Genomic DNA, 16,322 nt, shown 5'->3' with positions numbered 1-16,322 from the left:
CCCACACCAGTCCCTTGTTTGGTCTTTTATAACTTCAGCTAAGTTTTTCAGTCTGTACGACCCAAGCTTCCCCATTTTATTTTCTTCTTCCGAAATGTGCTGACTCTTCTTCTTGGCCATTTCCTCTCCCATATATGTTTCAGAATCAGGTTGTTGCCTTTAAAAAAAAAAAAAATCCCCTTGGCACTGAGATGGGAAAATCACTGAATCTATATTCTCGCTTGGGGAATAGCATCTTTCCTATATTGACTTTTCCTCTCCAAGAATATATCTTTATTTGTGTAATTTCAATTTCTCTCAGCAGAGTTTAATAATTTCCTCCATAAAAGGCTTATCGATATTTTATCAAATGGACCCCTTGAAATTTTATAAATTTTTGCTATAAATAGATTTTGGCTGACGTTTCCTAAGAGCTTTTGTTGATTTAAGGAAATGCAACTGACTTTTGTACACTGGGTCTGATTCTGTTGATCTTACGAACTTCTCATTGATTCTCATGATTTATTTGTGGATCTGGGGAGGAAGGGGTTTATGTAGACCATCATGCCATCTTCAAATACCAGTGATTTTATTTCTTCGTTTCTGTTGTTTATACTTCATTTCTTTGCCTTCTGTTTGGTAACACCTTAGGGCTGGGTTGATCGCTTTGGTGACTGTGGGCACACTCCTTGCTGCCTTGTTCTAGACCTAAAGAGAATGTTTGCCACATGCAATCGTGACTTGGTTGTGATGAGCACTGGGTGTTACATGTAAGTGATGCACCACTGAATTCTACTCCTGAAACCAGTATTGCGGGTATGTTAACTAACTAGAATTTAAATAAAAATTTTTTTAAAAACAAGTTCAATTGTAAATATGCTATTTGCTGTAGGAGTTTTTAGATATCCTTTATCAGATTAAGAAAGTTCTCTCTTTCTTAAGGTCCAAATTTGGTTAGAATATTTTTTTATTTTTTATGAAGAAATGTAGAATTTTATTCACCATGTGATCTGCCATGTACTGAGATGATTATAGGGATTTTCTCTTTTATTTGGCTAATGTGGAGAATTCCATTGGTTGATTTCTCCATCAAAAGACAAACCTTGCATTTCTAGAGCAACCCCGACTTCTTTGTGATGTATTATATGTTTTATATGGTGTTGAGTTTATTTTGCTAATAAATTTTGTTCAGCATCTTTGCATCTATGCTCACCAACGAGACTGAGCTGTAATTCTTTTCTTTGTTGTTCCTAGTCTGGTCTTGACATCCTGGTGAAGACAATTTCATAAAATGAGTTGGGGATTGGGCTTTCCTTTTCATTCTCTGTAAGAGTTTGTATAAGATGAAATTATTGGTTCCTTGAATTTTTGATGGAACTCCCCTTTCCAATCATCTGGTCCCATTGCTTTCTCTGTGAAAAGATTTTTAACCACTGATTCAATTTCCTTAATGGTTACAAAACTATTTCCTCTTGAATCAGTTATGATAAGTTATATTTTTTCCTAGTATTTTATTCATTTAATTGAGGACTTCAAATTTATTGGCATACATGTTTTATTCATAATACCCTCATCAATTTAATCTCTGCATCATCTTTTTTTATTCCTAAGATAATTTATTTGTGCCTTCTTCTCTTTTTCTTAATTAACTTTGAAAGAGTTTTGTCTATTTTATTAATCATCACAGAGAATCATCTACTGGCTTTGTTTGTCTTCTCCTATTGTATGTTTATTTTCTGTTCTATTAATTTCTACTTTTACTTGTTTTCTTCCTGATAGTTTCCTTGGGTTTAATCAGCTGTTCTTTCTCTCTGTTATTAAATGAATTTCTCATTAATTTCCAGTCTTTCTCCTACCTAATTTAAGTAGATTTCCCTCTTTTTACTGCTTTAGCTTCATTCATACACCACGATATATATAAACAGTCACTGACCAACAGTTCTAAGTATTCATTTATTTATTGTCCCATGAATTGCTTGGAAGTATAATTTTTTTTTTTTAAGATTTTATTTATTTATTTAACAGAGAGAAAGAGAGAGAGAGAGCACGCACAAGCAGGGGGAGCATCAGAGGGAGAGGGAGAAGCAGGCTCCCCACCAAGCAGGGAACCTGACACAAAGCTCGATCCCAGGACCCTGAGATCATGACCTGAGCCAAAGGTAGACGCTTAACTGACTGAGCCACCCAGGTGCTCCAGAAGTATAATTTTAAAATTTCAAATATATGACTTATTCTAGTTATATTTTTGTTATTGATGTGTCCAGTTATTGCAATCTGGTCAGAGACAATGACCCGTCAGGTGCAGTCCTCCGAAATCAGCCCAGGCTACCCCAGGTGAGAACAGTGACTCTCAACCTGGACCGCACATTAGAACCACCTCGGCGGGTCTGCAGAGTCCCAGTGCCCAGGACATACTCTTTTCCAGTTACAGCAGAACGCCTGACATCACTTGCTTTCAAAACCCCGGGGTGATTCCAGCATGCAGCCAGCTTTGAGAATCATGGGTATACATGTAGTAAGTTTTGAAACTTTGAAACAATGTATATTTTAATTTGGACAGAAATTGGTACCCAGCTCTAAATGTGTCCATTAGATCCAACTTGTCAATTAGTCACATCTTCAACTTTCCTCCCCGATCAATAATTAAGGGGGAGAGAGGCAGGAGAATCCTGTGGATTTGTCACTTAGAAGAAATTGTAGCATAAAGTTTTTCTTTACATTTTAAATCTTGGATACACATTATATTTTATATCTAAAAATATTGTATCTAAAACCATTATAACATTCTTGAAGCTTTTCTTTGTATGAAATGACTCTCTTAACTCCAGTAGATCTATTTTGTCTAATATTAATATAGTGTATCACCTCATTGGGGTGGTAATATTATTGTTTTATTTTTAATGTCCCTTGCTTTTATCTCTATTTTAAGCATATAACTCTCTCACCTTTATCAAACTGTACCAAACCTGAATGTCAGTTCAGTACCCATTTCTATCTATTCGCTACAATAAAACAAATCTGGGTGGCTCAGTCCGTTAAGCATCCGATTCTTGATTTTGCCTCACATCATGATTTCAGGGTCGTGAGATGGAGCCCCCAAGTCGAGCTGTGTGCTCAGCATGGAGTCTGCTTGAGATTCACTCTCCCTCTGCCCGTCTCTCCTCTTGTGCGAAAGAAAGAAAGAAAGAAAGAAAGAAAGAAAGAAAGAAAGAAAGAAAGAAAGAAAGAAAGAAAGGAAGGAAGAAAGAAAGAAAGAAAGAAAGTATTAAAAAAAAAAAAGAAACCCAAACATTGTAGAGGTCAGACTTTTCCCTAATTTGAGCTAAATTATTCCAAATAGCCAAAATTATGATGTGATATTCAGTAGGAGACTTCCAAAACACATGGTCTCAATAAGCCATGTGCCCCCAGGTAGAGGGCCTGGAAATGATCATGACTGTACAAAATAAATCAAGTTTGTCCATCTCTAATTTGTAAAAATCATCAAGGTCCTTATCCAACTGCAAAGCCACTAAATCCTTCAAAACAGCCACATTTGAGTAAGTATTGAAAGAAATTAATGTAAATATAATTGTCAGTGATTGCAGGAACAAAGCAGAGGATCGACTGTCTTCTGATAGCAGCCTCTGTGCATTGGGGCTGGCAAGTTTCAGGGGTCCCGTCCTCCCCGGGCGACCTCCTCAGACCTGGGGGAGACTCTGCTGGCTGTGGGTAGGCTTGAAATCAGCTGCTGGGAACGTCACTGGTGGAATTATCCTCAAGGATACAATTACTGTGTGAGCCAGCAAGACTGTGTTTAAGAAGTCAGAGTTCAGACAATCCCAAACTTGAAAACGTTTTTACATGCCGTCATTCAAATGCCTCATTTTTTTTTTTACGATTAATAAATTGTTTTCAAGGCACCTGTTGCCAATACTTAATTTTCACTGAGCAGTTTTCTAGAGAACGTGGCCAAGTGTCAGTGTATAGTTCCTGCTTGATGTTGCGTATAATTTTTAGGATATTCTGAATGGCATGTGCTAATTATTTAGTACAATAGCTAATTTTATGGCTCTGAAAGACTGTAACTGAAGGGCTGTAATTACTTATAATAGGAATGTCTCGTTTTTTGTTAAAACCAAAGTGTGGGAGGCAAAAAAGAAAATAAAGGATAATTTTACACTATCCTCGGAAGAATGAAATAGTTAATATTTTCAGGACTTTGTTACTAGTAACACTGGAAGACTAACCATATGTCCTAGACTTCGAAGGAAAACATTGTAGCTTAGCGAAATTTACAGCAGTTTCTAAAATACGTGTTTAGATTTAATTTCCCAAAGCAGATGAAAATCCTTTTTTAAATCGTGTCTCGCGCCACGGTTTCCTGTGTAGCATAGGTGTTCTTAAGAAAGGGGGAGAAAACTTGGCCAGATTTTCAGTAGCTGGAGGGCCTTATTCGATGTGCACAGGAATGAGGACAGAGCTGCCTACCGCACGTGGGGTGGGGACAACGGAGAATTCACATGGACAGCATTTCATTCCATTCTCAAGACAGCTTTGTCGGAAGGGCAAGAGGGAAACTGAGGCTCACAACCCTTTGACAGCAGCACCAAGAGTTTTAAACTCATGCCTTTGGACACGGGAGCTCCACTCCCGGGAACCTACACCCAAAAGACAATCACAGATGTGGCGTCCAATTATTCACGTATCAAACAAGAACGTTTCCCTCGGCATTTTTATAATCATGAAAAATGGGAAGCCATCTAAATATTGAGAGATGGTTTATTAAATTATGGCATGCCCAACCCAAGGACTTCAAACTGTCATTAAAATTATATTTTAATGAATATCTACTGAGAGGGGGGAGATGCTCATGACTTAATATTAAATGCGAAAAACCAAACATACATTTGTAAAAATTGTATGGGAACACAGCAAGCAAACTACTTAGAAGGAACACATCAGAATGTTAATAATTTTCTCTGGGTGGTGAGTTTACAGATAATTTTAATTTTTGTCTTAGACTTCCCTGTATGTTTTTTTTTATTCTACAATAAATATTTTCTAGTTTCCAATAACAAAAATAGATATTGTTCAAAAATATAAGCATTAAAAGAGTCATCCTGCAGTCAAAAGCGGAGAGCTGAGCCAGAGTCTCGAAACTTTCCCAGGATCCATTCTTTTTCTAGAATCACAAGGGTCCATGGACTCTTCCCACTCGAGCCCCATTGGATGCAGCTCCCCTTCTGTTCCATCTTCTTCCGCCCAACCCCGTCGTCCCCTCCCAGCACTGTTTCCCCAGATTTCAGTCTTTTCCTTTCTGTCCACCCCTTATTCCTTGCTCCTAATCCCACCCTGCTTGGGAGCCCAGAGTCCAGTGGTCTGCAAATTCTGCTGCGGAGAGAGCATGGTGGCGGGGCGGCGGGGGGGCGGGGCATTCCTCTGCTGGTCATTAATGATTCAAACATATTCACCAACCGCAGAAACATCTACATTATTAGGTCTGACTGCAAGGTCACTTCTTAAAAAAAAAAAAAAGATGTCCTTATTTATTTGAAAGACAGAGAAGGAGAGAGAGCAGGGGAGGGGCAGGGGGAGAGAGGGAGAGAATCTCAAGCATGCTGAGCACAGAGCCCAATGCAGGGCTTGATCCCAAGACCCTGAGATCTCGACCTGAGCCAAAACCAAGAGTTGATGCTTAACCAATTGAGCCACCCAGATGCCCCTGCAAGATCACTTCTAACTGTGAGGATGAAGACATTCAAAATGACTTCATTGGCCACAGGACTTCAGACTCACCCATGTCACAAACATACATATCTGTAAATGATTACCACAGAGGGGAGAGAGAGCACCAAGGTGAGCTGATGGGTGCACCCCACGTGTTGCGAGTAACTGGAAGCCAGACTAAGAGGCTGGAGGCTAGAGCTTAGGACAGAGGACAGGCTCTGTCACTGCTTTGCTGTGGTGTCCTGATGACAGGGTTCTCTTGACCTCGTTCCTTCTAACATAGGAATAGTATCTCCCCAGTCTGCCCTATGGTGTACTCAGGTAACATGTAGTGAGCACCTGCTGTGTCCCAGATGCAAGGCATACAGCAGTGGACAGAAGAGATGAGGTCCCTGCCCCATGGAACTGACACCTTAGCAGAAGGAGAGTGACAGCAAACACAGAAACACATGGGCGTGGCCTGCTACCACGGGAGGTGGCAGGTGCCAGGAAGTAAAGCAAAGCAGGGGAGAGATGGAGAGACGAGGGTGGGCGGGCACCCCCTGAGGGCGTCAGGGAAGACCTTTCTGGGAAGGCGATGCTGACAAAGACCTCAGGGAAGTAGGAAGCACAGATACTTTCAAGGTAGGACAGACAAGATCTCCTCATGAACTGGACCAAGTATATAAGAGAAAGAGAAGAATCAAGGTGTGTGGACACAATCAGACCAGGAATGAGAAAGCAATTTACAAACCATGTAGTGCGAAACAGCACCCAGCAAAGGGCCTGGTAGACAGTGACTGTTCGGTGGAGTTTCACTAAATGATCAGTAGTGTTCCCGGAGTCCCCAGGTGCCTGACCCGTGAGATGACACTGTCGGGCTCAGCCACAGTGATGATGACAGTGATGATGATGATGATTCCGCTCACATCTATCATCACCCCCACGGTTTTCCAGACACTCGCCCCCCGCCCCCCATTTCTTTTCCACAACAGCCTTACAGGTGCCCCCCGCCCCCACACGCGGGGGTGGAAAGCTGTTCCCGGAACTACCTGTAGGTGGCAGCTCGCTGGTGGGGCACTCAACCCTCAACACGGTTTGACCCAAAAATAAGTACTTGCTTCTCCTGTTTTCTTCTACTATTCAAAAAAAAATCACCGTATTGCTAATTACTCTAATTTGATTTGACTTCAAATATGCACATAGACCTCCACTCCATTTATTAGAGGAGAAAAGTGTGGGACAACTGACGCCCAGCTGACACCTCTGTAGAGCCTAGGAAGCCTGCCCGCATTTTCTAGAAAAGCCATGGAAACCCAGAACTCAGGGGCCACACTCGTAGCCCAGCAGGAGCCCACCCTCCATTTCTAACACACAGGACACGTGACTGCCCTAACCCAGTGGTTTTGCCCAAAGAAGGGTGGATGATGTGATCAGTTTAAGGAAAAGTGGTACAACAGGAACAGGGCAGTTCTTCCGATATTAAAAACCACATTTCTATGGGAACCTTTTTATTCCTTCTGCTAGGACCTCTTTCCTTCCTCTTCTGATTTCGTACAGAAAAACAGCACCACAGCCAGTAGAAAAAGCCCTGTCTGTAACCACCGGCATCTAGATTTCATTTTCCATATCTTTCCCACAAATCACAATCCATTTGCCTGCAAAAATTACTCTGAAAACTTCAATTTTCTCCCTTGTTTATTCCTCCCCATGTTCTAAAGTCGCATTGCTTGTTGTTAATAAAAATGGTTAAACCATTCAGTTAACTGTTTTATTATCAATTTCTATTTATTGTGAACAAGACTTGGGTTATTATGTTATTCAAAAAGCATTTGGTAATGTGCTTCCGAAAAACAGCTCTACAAAATAGTTTATTAGTGCATTAATTATATGACTTTTGAACCCCCAAACAAATGTAATGATAATACGAAATATGTCAGCTTGGTTTGCCAAATGCAGAAGCCTATGATGTTTCTTATCCTATGTGCCAATAATATAAATAAGTTTGTTTTGTTAGGCAGGCATCTAACTAGCATATTCACTTCCAAATAGCCTTAATATTTATTATAATGCCAAAGTAATGTCAACATTATTTACAGATTATGAAAAATAATTTAAGGCTTGAGGAAACTTGCTGTTGGACTATAACAAGTTTCCTGATCACAGAAATATTTATTGTGATGCAGTCGGCACACACACTACTGTTTCCAATAATGAGCAAATACGATGAAGTTTTAACTGTTTGAAGTCTTGTCAAAATATTTTTCGGTGGGACTGGAATCTTCCGATGTACCGAGTAACACTATTGATTATATTGCGTAGTTGGTATAACCTCACCTTTTGTATCCAAAATTTTACAGTAAATTGTTAGCTTTCCCGAAGAGCAAATAAATCATTATCCTAAATATAGGCTGTCAGGCTAGCTCAGTACTTAGCACAACCTTAAAAATTAGGCGTCTTATCTGTGCTTTTTGTAGAACGACTACTTTATTTAGCAACGCATTAAAATAAAGACTTCTTGATTGGCTCGGTAGGAAACAAAGGAGGTGAAGCCGAGAGATAAGCCGTATGAACACGTCTTAAAGATTACACAATGCTGCTCAATAAAAATGAGTTCTGTTTGGATATTTTGGGTTTTCACGTTTGGTGCAAGGATGAGGGAAGTGGTACCTAAGAAAGAGAAGAAAACCAGCTTATCTGCAAGGTGGTGTGAATGGCGTATCGGCCTAACAAGAAAACCAACCGGCCAACGTCAGAGACGTGTTAGAAAATGCAGTTTCCAGCTTGGCGTGTTTGACTCGCTCAAGTCCACAGAGCCAGAATCTCTTCTGCCTTCCTTTGACTTTCCCATAAGTATTTTCAGGTTTGTTTGTTTTCCTTTTTCAAGCCTCTAGAGTCACATTCCTTAGCATATACTTTTCATTTGGTTCAATTCTTCTTTAAGACAGTCCAACCTGTTCAATTTTAAAGATGTCTTAATTAGTCTAATCCTGATTGGGTTCTTTCCAAAGCTCCTGTTGGCAAAGTCAGATTTCAATTAACATTCTGCTTCCATACTGCAAATGCCCTTGCTCAGACTCTTTTTTTTTTTAATGTGCTATTTTGGATGCTACCTCTCTTCAGCTTTATTCTGCCTCAGAAATCAGACGGCTTCTAAAATGTTTCAAGGCACCCGGCACAGGGAAGAGTTCTGACAAGGACTGATCTTTGAAATGCTCAAGAAACATCATTCTGTTGACCAGCATCTCATTCGTGCGATTGTGAGCTTCAAGAGGATGAGGTGTGCACATTCTTCTGGGTCTTCAAAAATCAGGCATCAGATCCTTTCCTTTACTGCTGACAGACTGTTTAGACCAAGGATGTGGCGATACAGTCCTGCCTTAGATTTATCAAGCACGCGGTGGATAGGTGTTAAAGGCTTCGAAACACGTTAATGTGTTCAATCCCCACGTTAATCCTATGAGGTGTTATTTGTGCCCATTTTACAGATGAAAATGCTTCAAATTCAGAGTGTTTAACTGACCTGCCCAAGACTACAAAGCCTATCAGTAGCCACATGAGACTAGACAGTCTTCCACTTGACCATACCGATGTGATGAAGTAAACACCCTTAATAAAAAAATTCAAAGATGAAAGAGGAGTACAGTAGTGCTATGCTTATTCACCAGCAACTGCTGATGAGATCTTGAACTGAAGGTAATGCCAGAGCTTACTTCCACATAGCCATTCTCTCTCTATTCTTGACTCAGACAGCCTGAGTTTGAAGCCCAGCTCCAGGACCTTGGACAGATGCACCTAACTTCTCTAGACCTCAGTTAATTCATCAGTAATATGGGGATGCCAATAATGCCTATTTCATAGGGTTGCCCTGAAGATGCCAAGAGGCTCCTCACACATGCCTGACACATAATGAACTCCATGGCCCCTTGAACAAACGTTAGCTGAACACCACTGTTTCTCAGTCTTAGCACCAAAGACAGTCTGGGCTGGATAATTCTTTGCTTGGAGGACTTTACTATGCAAATGTGGGATGTTTTGCTACATCCCGGGCCTTTACTCACTAGGTACCATAACATCTCTTCTAGTGGTAACAACCAAAATGCCTCCAGGCATTATCAAATATCCCCTGGGGGACAAAGGGAGTACTGCTATGACATGACACCCCAAAGTTACCCAGTCCAGTATGGTAATCACTAGCCACATAAGGCTATTGAGCACTTGAAATGTAGCTAGTGTCACAGAGTGAAATCATAGTCTGGATATATTGGGTTAAATAAGATATATTATTAAAATAATCTCACTTGTTTCTTTTTGTTTGTTTGTTTTTGTTTTTAAAGATTTTATTTATTTATTTGACAGAGACACAGCAAGAGAGGGAACACAAGCAGGGGGAGTGGGAGAGGGAGAAGCAGGCTTCCCGCCGAGCAGGGAGCCCAATGCGGGGCTCGATCCCAGGACCCTGGGACCATGACCTGAGCCGAAGGCAGACGCTTAACGACTGAGCCACCCAGGCACCCCTCACTTGTTTCTTTTAACTTATGTCTTTACTAGGGCCACGAGAAATGTAAAAATGACAATTGTGATTTGCATTAGACTTCTGTTGGACAGCGCTGTGCTAAAGGCATCGACCCCACCACCAGGAAGACTACTTCTGATGGTTATCTCAAGTTCAGACCCTTGTTTCTACTTGGTCGTCAGGCACCTCAATTGTCTAACGGCTCGGTGTCAGGGTGAGCAGAGTTGCCACAAAACTCATCATCTTTCCTCCATCCCACCTCAAGTCAATGGAGTCACCTTCATCCTGCCAGGTGATCAAAGCTTGAAGACCTGATGTCACTCTCAGCTCATCCCTTCCACTCATCCCCTCCCTGCCTCCCAACCAAAGTACAGTATTCAGTTTCCCAGTCTGTCCCAGTGTTTCTAAATCTGAAAAGGGAATAACCAAAGCTCGCGTTTACAGAGAAAAACTGGAAACGACCTAATTGCCAATAATAGGGGCCTGGTGAGTAAATAACAGCCCATGTCCATGATGCAACACCATGCGGCGATTAGAATCGCAGGTAAGAATATTTAATAGCACAAAACACGTTTAGGATGCACACGCAGAAGGGAATAGATTAGGACACAGTATAAAAACATGATCTTATTTTTGTAACAAAAGTGTATCCATTGCTACTCACCTAGATGCATGTGTAAAAAAGGCTAGATCTCTTACATGGCAGTTTATTGATGGCTGGTGAGAACACGGATGAATTTTAGTTTGATTGTGTCATGTGCTCTGCTCCCAAGTTTTACAATGAACACGTATTACTCCTATAATAAGAAAAGAAAAAGTGGATGTTCCCCTCTTCACTGTTGCGAGGTATAATCCCCGTCCCACTCATGGATTGTTGTAGTGACAGCATTACGTTTGTGAAACCATTTTTTAAAAATAGGGGCTAATAAATGTCACCCAGGTATTGGAATCTGGTGGTCAACAGAGATGCTCCACAGAGGACATCCGCAATTCCTGGAGATGTTTTGGTTGCCACAGCTGGAAGAGGCATGTAGTGGGGCAAAGCCAGGGATGTGGCTTAATATCTTTCGACTGGCAAGAAATCGCTCCCCCAAGCAAAGAGCAATCGGTCCCCAAGTGCCAAGAGTTGAGATCACTCTTGATCAGTATCACTGCTGAGAGACTGTAGTCTATAGTTAACCCCTGGTCAAGGGGCCTGGACCATGTGGCCAAACAAAGAAGTAGTTACACATGAGCTACAAGCTCCACTCAGATCTTCCAAGTATCCCTGACTGCATCCGCCTGACACCAAAAATCCCAATTAAAATCAAAACTTGATAACTTATCCAATTACTAACTTGCGTGAGGCTAGACAATCTGCCTGGAATCGCGTGGTCACCCACAGGCAAGATAGCGAAAGGGGAGTAAACAGGAACTGCCTTCTCACACTGAGAGGCGACGTCTGGGCGCGTGCAAGGCTGGGAGGGCAGAGCCATCTGCCGAGAGCGGCCCTGCTGGACCTGTTTTGTCGAGAGTCTACAGTTTTGAACACGGTTTGTCTGACGCCCTTCACAAGCACTATATTAACTTGCATTCATTTGAAATTCATCATTTCCAAAGAGATATGAGACACTGGAGGCTTGGTTTCCAGGATTTTAAATGTCAGGCATCCAAAATGTGTGGTGGAGACACAGCAGCTGGAAGACGATGTTTTTGAAATTTATCTACAAACAGAAGCAGCTCCCCGAGCTGGGCTTTTCAAAAAAAAAAAAAAAAAAAGCATTCCTTGGAACACACACGACCAGAACCCTGATGGGCATCCACTTCCAAAGACAGACGAGCTCAAGTGAAAGAGGAAGCGTTCACTCTTGGGCTGACCTCTCAAAAGTGCGAGACAAGCCAACGTTGAGCAGAAGTGTGCACCCAAAAAGGAATCTTCTTTCCACGCTCGAGGAAAAATTAAATGTCGGGCTCCAGCCACGCCGGCCTCCTTGCTGGTCCTCAGACATTCCCAGGACACTCTGGACTCATGGCTTGTGCCTCGGCTGGTCCTTCTAGAATGTTCCTCCCCCAGATAACCATGTGGCTCCCGCGCATAGCCCCTTATGTCTCCCTTCCCTTCACCATGAGGCCTGCCCTGACTCTACTCTTTGATACTGTGATCTAACCCCCACCCCTCCCCCTGCCAGCATTCTCCCCTCCTTACCCCGTTCTGACTTTTCCTTTTCCTAACACACTACATAATCAAATTTATCATGCATGTCATTTATTGTCTCTTCCTTTGAAGAATACAAGTTCCAGGAAGGCAGGACTTGTTTTAGTCACTGGTGGATCCCAAGCTCCGAGAAAGGGGCCAAGGAATTTACTGAGCATCTTCTCTGGGCTCAGTGCGATACTCACTGGCGTAGGAAGGACACAGCACAGGCGCCTACTGCCGCGTGTAAGGAAATGACAAGCCAAGTGAGTGAAGGCAAGTATCCGGGAGGCAAAGGTGACTAAGAGATGCTTAGACCAGCTTGAGTTGGTGTCTGTTGCTTGCAACCAACAGGCATCTGAGCAGTAAGACCCCCACTGTCATTGCTGGTTCTCAAGGACTACTGCAGGAATCTGGGGAGAGGGTGAATGTGAGGGTGGGTTGGAGCCAAGTCTTTGTGGAGGAACCATGCATTCTCAGGCCGTGAAGCAGCCTGGGAGAGTACCAGCCTCCCGTTGAATGCCCGGATCCCCACCTCCATTGCACCACCCAGCACTTGATCAGCTCACGTGACCTACTCCTCTGAACCTGCTCCAAGTCAGCACTGCCCCTTGAGACGTCCGGTGCCCAGAATGGAAACGCAGAATTGCAGGCAGAGTCTGGCCATCACCACTCTGGGGCTACAAAAGGTACCTCATTAATGCAGCGTGCACAGCATACCTGCAGCTGCATGTACCTTTCACCAGCGCCAAGAAGATCTGCCCAGAACACCGAAAGGATTCCCTGAACAGAGAAGACAGGTGAGACCCTTTCCTTCGAGGAAAATGCAGCAGAGGCACAGGAATAAGCTCAGAGCCAGGGCTGAGGACCAGATGCCAGAAAGCCACAAAGCAGCAGGACCCCAAACATCAGGAGAGCTGAGGCCAAGAGCTTGGAGGCCAAGTGCTCGGATGCAGCAGTGGGGGCTAGGCAGGTGGTTTCAGCCCCTGAGCATCAGTTCCCTCCCCGTCACATGGGAATTTTCACTGCAGTTACCCCTAGGGTTAAATGAGATAACACACACAAAGCCAGAAGCTCAGAGTGAGCACCACCTATGACCAGCTCTTCCTGTGATCATCACAGTGGGGGGTCCGTGGTAGGAAGCTTAAGAGATAAAAGCTATGTTTTAGGGAAAATAACCAGACAAGTATAAAGAAGAATTGAGGAAGAGCTGCCAGATGAGAAATGGTTGGAGATGTGAGTGACAAGGGTGGCCATGACCGTGGGGGGAGGGAGGGGCAGAGCTAGGACAGAGGTGGGGGACAGATTCGATGTTGAAGCTGAGGGAAAGCACAGAGTTTGGAGAAACAGCAATGCCAAGATTCCTTCTGTCCCCTCTGTTGCAAAGCATATCAGCATATTAGCTCATTATCACCCTAGTCTGGCTCCTTCAGCAGGTGAGCCACATAAAAGAAGAAAGCTACCCTGTATGTGGCCAGGTTCCTGCCTGGCAACCAGCAGGTGCTCCGTAAATGCTGTTGCGTGGATGCTGGAATGATTCATATATCTGTGTGCGCATATATTCATGTATGCATGTGTATATAATACATATGTATAAAAACACACATAACCACGTACTATATATAGTTAGCATTTATACATATATACATACAAAAATACATATTTCACTTTCAAAAGGATTTGAAGCTGTTCATAATAAAAATACACACATGGAATAGGACAAAACAAATTAAAAGAGAGTATAAAGGTTCTGCTTTTAGGAAAAAGTAATGTGCCAGGAAGCTCCCTCCTTTGGTGACAGCGTGTATTTCTGAGCTTCCCACTGGCCAGGGTGATAAAGGAAACCCGCTGTGTTACTAATTCCGTTGCCCCACCAGTAAGCCTACAAATTAATCCGGAAGAACAAATGTTATCTTGAAAACATCCGGGGCACACGTAACTCAGCTCTTTGCATGAGGCATATTTGGGCAGGATGGCGAGCAACTTCACCAAGAATTTCAAAAAGTACAAAAATGGTCTGAAATTTGATTTCTTTTTTATATCAAAATCTCTACAACTCAAGGGTATCGCATGAAATGAAAGCTCAGCATAGGCCATTTGTTCCCCCGATCATGGTATTTTTAAAAATCTTGAACTGGATGCATTTTCCTTGCTGCTTTCTGTGATTTGAAGCTCACGGGCACAGATCATCGCCCCACTGAATGCCAGCTGACAACACCCTTCCCCGGAGGAAGCTTGAGAACTTTTCCCACCCTTCATTTTCAGTGTGCCTGGGGGCCCACTTTCAGTTACTAGAGTGAGCAGCACCTCACTGGGTGCAGATACGCAACCCCGTATATCCCGGTGTGTCCGTGCGTCCAGGACAAAATTTGTCAGGCACTGAGTATAACAAACATTGGATAAGATCCACCACTGACCTTCTATTGCTTTGTGGACTCTTTTGTGGTCTCATTCGGTAGTCAACCACACTGCTGATCTCCAGCGAGGTGGCACAGGCAGCCGGGGTGCCGAGTGCTTGGGGCAGGGGGACCTCTGTGCCCTCAGCTCACTCACCATCTAGACCGAGATGGGCAGAACATACAGGAACACTTGCTCAACAGAGGTCAGGCAAAGCCCTGTGGGTGCTCCTTGGGGTAACACGATGTCCCACAAGGACCGCTCATCTTCCTGCAGATGCTGTGAATGAATACAAAGGTCATTCCCACCCGCAAGCTCGCCCACTGACAGGTGATGTCTCCGCAGGCTGGAATGCCACCTCGTGTAGTAGAATTAAAAGAAATAGCAAAAAAAAGTCCTTGCCCCCCCCTTGAAAACCAGAAACCCAGACAGCATAAATAATGACAAGGAGTGTCTTTCAGGTACCAATGACGAGTGGGGAAGTTGTGCTCCCAACAAAGGAGGCATACAATGGCAAGCTCTCGGATGAATAGGGACAGCGTCTGTCTAACTTTGTGCAGCACGCTACAGACTGCCAAGTACCTGTGGGTGCTTAATAAGTACCTTTGACGGATGATGAATGCCATCATTATTAAATCTGCCATTATATTTTTTAGTGAATGAACCTTCCTTATCAATCCTTATAACCACGATTTCAATGGTATTAATTCAGTCATTTCCCATACCAAGTGCTTTTCTAAATTCGAGTCCTCAAGCCTTGTCAAAAAACAATGCGTTTGGTTTTTGCAATGTCACATGCCAGTATCCAAGAAAATTTAACTTAGATGCTATCTGCTCCAATGGTTACAGCAGAATATGGCTCCGAAAGAACATAAAAGAATTCTTTTCCAGCTTGTGATCTACAGCAATACCTTTAGTGGGACTCCTTTCAACATGCGAGTGATATTAGCAATACATGGTTTTTGAACACAAAGAGCCATTGTTTCTAGGAGTGGTTGCTTAAAACGTAAATACTTGGATATTGCTTGTGAACTGTAATCATTTCCATTTTATTTTTTTTTAACACTCCCCACATAAACCACGGTGGGCACAAAACTGAAAAACACAGATGCCTTGTCATAAGCACAAAACAGTGGCCCTTCCAATTCTCCTGGTCACTTTCCACTCGAGCTACCTCATTAGCTTTCCAAGTCAAGCTGAGGACCCTTCTCAATCCAGTCCAAATAATCTCTTTCTCCCCCAAAACCATGCCATCTATTATTTTTAGCGTTCATTTGTCAAAATACAAGAAGTCCTCTCTTCCTCTCTCCCCTTCTCCCTCCCTCCTCACCTCCTCCTTGCGTCTCCCTCCATGGTCCTTCTTTTCCCCAGAGAAGGAAGAGGAGACCAACTGGGTAAGCACACATCAGGCTCAACATTCAGCAAGATGAATGGGGATAAGGCTGAATCATCCCAGCAAAGTGCTCACTGTTGCATGGGGAAGACATAGCATCAGGGGCAAAGTCTAATCCTACGTGAGGGGGGCCAAAACAGGCTGAGCTGAGTGCCAGGGAACAGGGCATGGGGCGT

Source organism: Phoca vitulina, unplaced genomic scaffold, assembly GCF_004348235.1.
Source record: "Phoca vitulina isolate PV1807 unplaced genomic scaffold, GSC_HSeal_1.0 scaffold7, whole genome shotgun sequence".
Classification (NCBI taxonomy): domain Eukaryota; kingdom Metazoa; phylum Chordata; class Mammalia; order Carnivora; family Phocidae; genus Phoca; species Phoca vitulina.
This window is presented reverse-complemented; position numbering follows the sequence as displayed.